At 50.3% G+C, this 6250-nt stretch overlaps 1 protein-coding gene across 2 annotated transcripts in view; it reads left to right on the top strand.

Annotated features, from left to right (window-relative positions):
- The window catches only part of RPTOR (regulatory associated protein of MTOR complex 1), a 319730-nt gene that overhangs the window by 179687 nt on the left and 133793 nt on the right, over nt 1–6250 (top strand). The window lies entirely within an intron of this gene.

The raw sequence follows: 6250 nt of genomic DNA, 5'->3' as shown, positions 1-6250 counted from the left end.
GGGAGCCTCCACTGCGATGCACGCACCGCTCCCGGCACAGGGCAAGGGAGCCTCCACTGCGATGTACGCACTGCTCGCCGGCTTGTGGTGTGTGCGGTTCTGTGCTGTCTTTATTTACACATCAGAAAGGGCGTGCACACACCTCATGTCAGGGATGAGGGTCACATGTTAGTTCTCTCTCAGACCGATCACAGGATGGATGACACACTCTGCTCCGCACTGCCACCCCGCCACCCTGCCCCCCTGCCCCCCTGCCCCACTGCCCCACCCCGCCCTGAGTCCTCACCCTTCCCTTCTTCCTTCCTGTGAGTTTCTTCTCCCTGCTCTTTCGTCCTCTCCTCTGATTTCCTCAGCCGAGTCTGAGCTGCTGCATCACACACGTTTCCCCCTCATCCGGGCATAAAGCAAATGTTCTTCCTAGTGGACTGAAAGTGCGTGAGCCCTGCAGCCTTGGCCCATCTGGGCTCCATGTCCCTGGCGGCTGAGATTTCTTTGACTTGGCCCCTTAAGTAGTTGGGTGGCCATGAGCTTCAAAGCTTTTTCAGCCTGAGCCTTCCGCTGTGTGACAGGAGGAATAGCAGCAGGCGTACGCCCCACAATACTGTGGTCCCAGTGTGACTCTGTCAGAGCTGCAGGTGACATTGTGGGGTGGCCTGAGCTAGGAGGCCTGAGAGTAGGCAGGTGGAGGAGTGCGCATTTCAGGTTTTAGTTTTAATTATTTTTTTAATGGACAAGATATTCAATTTTGTCTTTAGTTACAAAACCTTAGGTCCGTCTTCTGGCCCCACCGAGGAGCAGCAGGTCCTCCTAACTTCCCACACCTCCTGGTGGTGCCCTCGGGTTAGGCAGGGGTTAAACTGGGAGGCTGAGGAGGGACTATGTGGACTCACTCACAGTTCTTAATCAGAAGAACTCTCCAGGAATAAAGTACATAGCACTTACTCCAAAAGGCTTTGTCCAGGTTGCCTTTGTTATTTTTTTGAGACAGAGTCTCACTTTGTTGCCCTCAGTAGAGTGCCGTGGCATCATCACAGTTCACAGCAACCTCAAACTCTTGGATTCAAGTGATCCTCCCGCCTCAGCCTCCCAAGTAGCTGGGACTCTAGGTGCCTACCACACACCTAGCTAGTTTTTAGTGAAGGGGTCTTGCTCTTGCTGAGGCTTAGCTCAGGCCATCTACCTGCTTCAGCCTCCCAGAGTGCTGGCATTATAGACGTGAGCCACCATGGTTTTGAGAGAAGACTTTGCCTGGCTGTTGTCGCTGGCGGGGCCTCCACAACTCCTGAGTCATTGGCGCCAGGTGGCTCAAGGCTACAAGGGGTGCCAGTGCCCAGTGCATGACTTCATAGACGGAGAGAGCAGCTCAGGTGGCAAGATAGAATGAGGATGGAAGGCTATAATTCAAGTATTTGGTTCTTTGTATTTAAAAGCACCACATGTTTTAAATAAACTGAGGTGTAGGCTCTGCCACAGGCCGTCTTGTATCCCAGACAAGGGCAGGCGGGACCCAGCAGGAACATAGGAGGTACGTGTAGTGGAAGATGTGCCCTCAGTCATTTAGCACCATCTCCCTGCGTCCTTGGTTCCCACAGCTCAGCCATCTCCTGGTCACTTCTCAGACCAAGTCCCAAAGGTGCCACAGGGACTCACACTTCACAGCCAGGTTGGAGCTTTTCACACATTTTCATGGGGAAGTTCTGGTTCTCTGACTGTCCCTATTCCAGACTCAGCCTGGCTTCTTCCAGGCAGTTCTATTTTGGTCTGTGTGCAGTGTGGACACAGCCCAGGCCATTCTTAGCATGTTAGGTTAGAGCGTGGAAAGCAGGTCGGGCTGAGGAGCATGGAGAGTGTGTTGTCCCAGCGAGCCGTGACCAGGCTTCCAAATCCTCAAAGCGAGGGCCACAGCCACATGGGAAAGCCCCAGGAGGTGTGCTGTGCACCCAAGTCCTTGTCCTGTGGTCAGTGGCTATGGGGGTCACCCCCATGGAAAGACTTACACTTGGAAGAAGGGGTGTGGGTTTTGCACTTTTGTAGATTAGGCTCATCATTGATAATCTCAAGGACAGTAAAGGGAGAGTGGCAGGGATCCTCCTTTTCAATAGTGACATTCTTAAAAAATAGAAACAAATTCCACAAGTTTAGAAAAATTAGTTCTGTTCCTTAAGCGTTTTCTGGACGTTGAATCATGAGTATAGGAATATTAGTGCTGACCACTTCGCCCTCCTTCTCTGCCCACCCCTTGTGTTTTGTGGTAGGACAGTTTCCAACGATTTTAGAAACAGCAGAGAGAATAATAAAATGAACATGTCTGTGCGTAGATATCCCCTGAGATTTACTGTTATTCGCTCTATCTTTTCATTTTTGTGGGTGTTTTTAGTAAATTATAGACATTATAATGTTTTACCACCCAAATACTTAAAGTATGCATTTTTTTTTTCAAAAAGGGACATTTTCCTTTTAGCCACAATCTAATTTCTCAAGGCAGGTGTCTGTTGCCATGCCTGGCTCCCGCCCTTAGCAGGCACATAAGGGACTTCTGGTGTCTGGCCTGGCCCTGGCACTGGCCATGGCACAGAATGACACGGACAGAGTCTGTCCATCATGTGGCTTAGCACAAAGCTCAGATGTGGCGCTTGCCTGTAGCTCTCTTGCTAATGAAATAATTAGTTTTCTTTCAGCCAGCTCGCTTCTGAAGCGTGAAGGGCAACTTTGAAATGGCAAACTCCTGAACTTAATTTGTATCTTGTCCTGATTGTGGGCCTGAGGCTGCTAAAGAGAGCACATTTTTCTGTACATTAAAAAGCAACAGCTATTTAAAGTTTGCAAATTGGGAAAGCTTCTTCTATTTTTTTTCTAATAATACCAAATGGCATAATGTTTAGTTAAAAATATCAGATGATTGGCATGCTGACTTCATGTGGGGTTGTTTGGTTTTTTTTAAACCTGGATTAAATGAAATATGAGTTGAAGAATTTTGCTGTTTTTACTTTTCATGGTGTATATATTGCCACTTTGCACTATTTCCCCAAATTCCATTTAAAAAAGGAATCCAGGGTCTGACGATGTTTGCAGACTTCACCTCAGTGCGCTTGCTCGCAGGCTCCGTAACCTCGGTTTATCTGCGTCTGTCTCACAGCCGTGTCTGTGCTGAGTGTGGCCGTGTCTCGCTGAGTGGCATTCATCATCGCATGTTTTTTTGTGCTGTTGTGAGAATGCCTGAGCTTGATTGAATTAGAGCAACAAACAAACATTCATAAATTTCTTGTTAAACTTGGCAAGAGTAGAAGTGAAATCAGGGACACGTTAGTCCAAGTTTATGAGGTTAATGCCTTTGTAGGCCTAGGGGAAGACTTTGGATTTAATTCTAAGGGTTCTGGTAGAGGAAAGACTTGTTTTAGTATTTCCTCTCCAAAGGCTTACTCTGACTGCAGGGTAGAGAATTGTCTGGGGGAGGGAGGATGGAAGAGTGAAAGCAGAGAATGTTCTGGAATGTGCGAGAGATACTGGTGCTTGGCCTACGGCTGCGGCTTTGGGTGGGGGCAGTCTGCCCTCCAGGAGACGCTTGTCAGTGTCTAGACACACTGGTTGTCACAAATGGGCTGGTGGAAGTGCTGGCATCTTGTGGGTGGAGGCTAAACACTTCCAAACGTCCTTCCAGGGACAGTCCTTACAGCAAACAAAGTTCCAGGCCAGAGTGGCCATGTTGCCTAGGAGAGAGTCCCTGGCTAGGATATGTGCCCGGAAGGAACTGGGTTACATGTGCTATGCTTCTAGACACAGGCAGTGCTTGCCCCAGTTTCCTAGAACTAGTCAGGCTGGGCCTTCAGCATACTCTGAAACAAACGAGGGGCCTCTAAGCAGCAGTGTGCTTGCCCACCCTCTAACCCCCATAAGCCTCCTGACATGCCCCCCACCTCAGGCCGTCCCTGCTGCTGAGCCTGTCGTATGAGAAAGGCCACATTAAGCCCAAGTGCTGCCACCTGCCCCCGGAGGGTTCTTGTGGGCCTTGATGTGAAATCAAATTAATGGCTTAGTCCCTCATGGCTTTGTCCTCATCCAGAGCTCCTGAGCACCAGCTGTGCCTGTGGCTGCCAGTGGGGACTAGAGCTTTGGGGTACAGACTAGAACATAGACCAACCTGTCTGCCCTCCACATCCTGGACGAGAGGCCCTGAATGTGGGTCTCTTCCCATCTGTAATGGAGGACGGTGGACTGCCTGTCTTATCAGTGGCCCTGCCCCAGGTCTTCAGCCAGAGTTAGGCAGAGTCCTGTGTCTGTCCAAACCACACACCCCACCCCACCCCCCAAGCAACCACTTCGAGCCCAGGGAGCAGGGCGTGCAGCCTTGCACCTGCCCAGAGTGCCAGCCACTTCCCTGCTGCCGCCTGCTCATGGCACAAGGCCAGGGAGGGGTCCTGGATTATTGCTCCTTGGAGGGGAGTCTCTAGTGGCCTGGCAGGTCTCACAACAGGATCAGCCAGAGACTGTGTGCTTGGCTGTCAAAAACACTGTTACCATGGCAGGTCACATAGGACCCCCTTTACACACAGACGCACCACACAGGCAGAGTAATAGGCAGTGCCATTTTAATGGGCCAGTATGTGGGAAAGGGGATCAGTCTGTGACCACAGCATAACAGGTACCCGTGAACCCACAAGCCAACAACAACCGGAACACTCTGAACACCGTGCACTGACCAGGGCTCCTCTGCTGACGAGCCCACTCTGAACACCCTGCGCTGACCGGGGCTCCTCTGCTGACGAGCCCACTCTGAACACTGTGCACTGACTGGGGCTCCTCTGCTGACGAGCCCACTCTGAACACCGTGCACTGACTGGGGCTCCTCTGCTGATGAGCCCTGTGCCCCACTCAGCACCTATGCCCCGAACTCTGTGGCCTTTTCAGTAGTTACTTTTCGTCTGCTGTATTCACTAAGACTCCTACTTTTCTTTCAGACTAAATTTAGGAAAGGTCCTGATGCTGAGTGTGCTGCAGGCTTCCTGTAGCCGCCTGTGACGTCGTGCCCTGGGCCCTGAGGCTGAGTGCACCTGCCGCTCACTTCTGCACATCTGGGTGCTTCCTGTTTGTTTTCTTTGCGCTGGTGAATGTTATGTTTGCTTTTATGAACAGTGATGTGTTGACTTTTCCTTTCTATGTGTTCTTTGGAAGTATACAGTAGTTTCTTGTGTAATAAAAAATAGAGTTGCCAGATCATAGCTTCTGGGAATGTTCAGTTTTAAGAGGTAATAGGAAAGTGTTTTCCAAAGTGCTTATACATTTCACTCTCCTAGGGCAAAGTTTAAGATCCTGTATGCACCCGCATTCTCTAGTGCCCCGGCTGTCCCTCCCGTAATGGAGAAGCTGGGGAGGATCCCCATGCCCGGTCTTGACCTGCAGTTCTCCGTGTCTCCTGGTGTCGCTGTCTCTCTGCAGCTGAGAGGTGCCTGAGTCTCTCACTCATTTTTCTGTTGGACTTTTGTGCCCTTCTTACTAGTTTCCAGGGCTCTTAGCACATGTGTGGAATGGTGGTCCGAGGCTGGAGAGTGCTCCTACCCCTCCCCGCCACAGGGCACTACCCATGTCTCAATTCCGGTTATGACAGACACTGTGCAACAAATGTCACCCAGGCTACGGTCATCATCACTTTGAGTGCCACCTCCTCTAACAGGAGCTCGTCACCTGCAGCTGTCTTTCTCGTGGATCTTCTCATGGCAAACCTCTGAGGCCCTGTGTGCCTAAGAATATTTTTATCCTGCTCTTGCATTTTGACTAACAGTTTGGCAGGATATAAAATTCTAGGTTTTAACTTCTTTTTCTTCAATCAATTAAAAATACATTGCTCCATTGTTCTCCTGTTTCCTGCATTAATCTGATTCTTGTTTCATTTAACGTGACATGCTCCTTCTCTGTAGAAGCTTTTCCAGTCTTTTCATTGTTGTCATTACTTGTAAACTTCATGATGTGCACATGAGAGGACCAGGCAGTGACTGCCAAGCAGTGCGTAGGCGCTGAGGAGTGTCAGCAGCTGTGACTCTGTGACTGTCTCCACACAGGCTCGATGTCTGTGTGACTGTCTGCACACAGGCTGCGGTGTCTTTGAGTGTCTGCACACAGGCTGTGGTGTCTCTGTGACTGTCTACACACAGGCTACGGTGTCTGCGTGACTGTCTACACACAGGCTCGGTGTCTGAGTGACGTCTGCACACAGGCTGCAGTGTCTCTGAGTGTCTACACACAGGATGAGGTGTCT

Source organism: Otolemur garnettii, unplaced genomic scaffold (genome assembly GCF_000181295.1).
Source record: "Otolemur garnettii isolate 467f Iridium unplaced genomic scaffold, OtoGar3 scaffold00018, whole genome shotgun sequence".
In the NCBI taxonomy this organism is placed as follows: domain Eukaryota; kingdom Metazoa; phylum Chordata; class Mammalia; order Primates; family Galagidae; genus Otolemur; species Otolemur garnettii.
The sequence above is the reverse complement of the archived record's forward strand: the minus strand, read 5'-3'. Positions and strand labels throughout refer to the sequence as shown.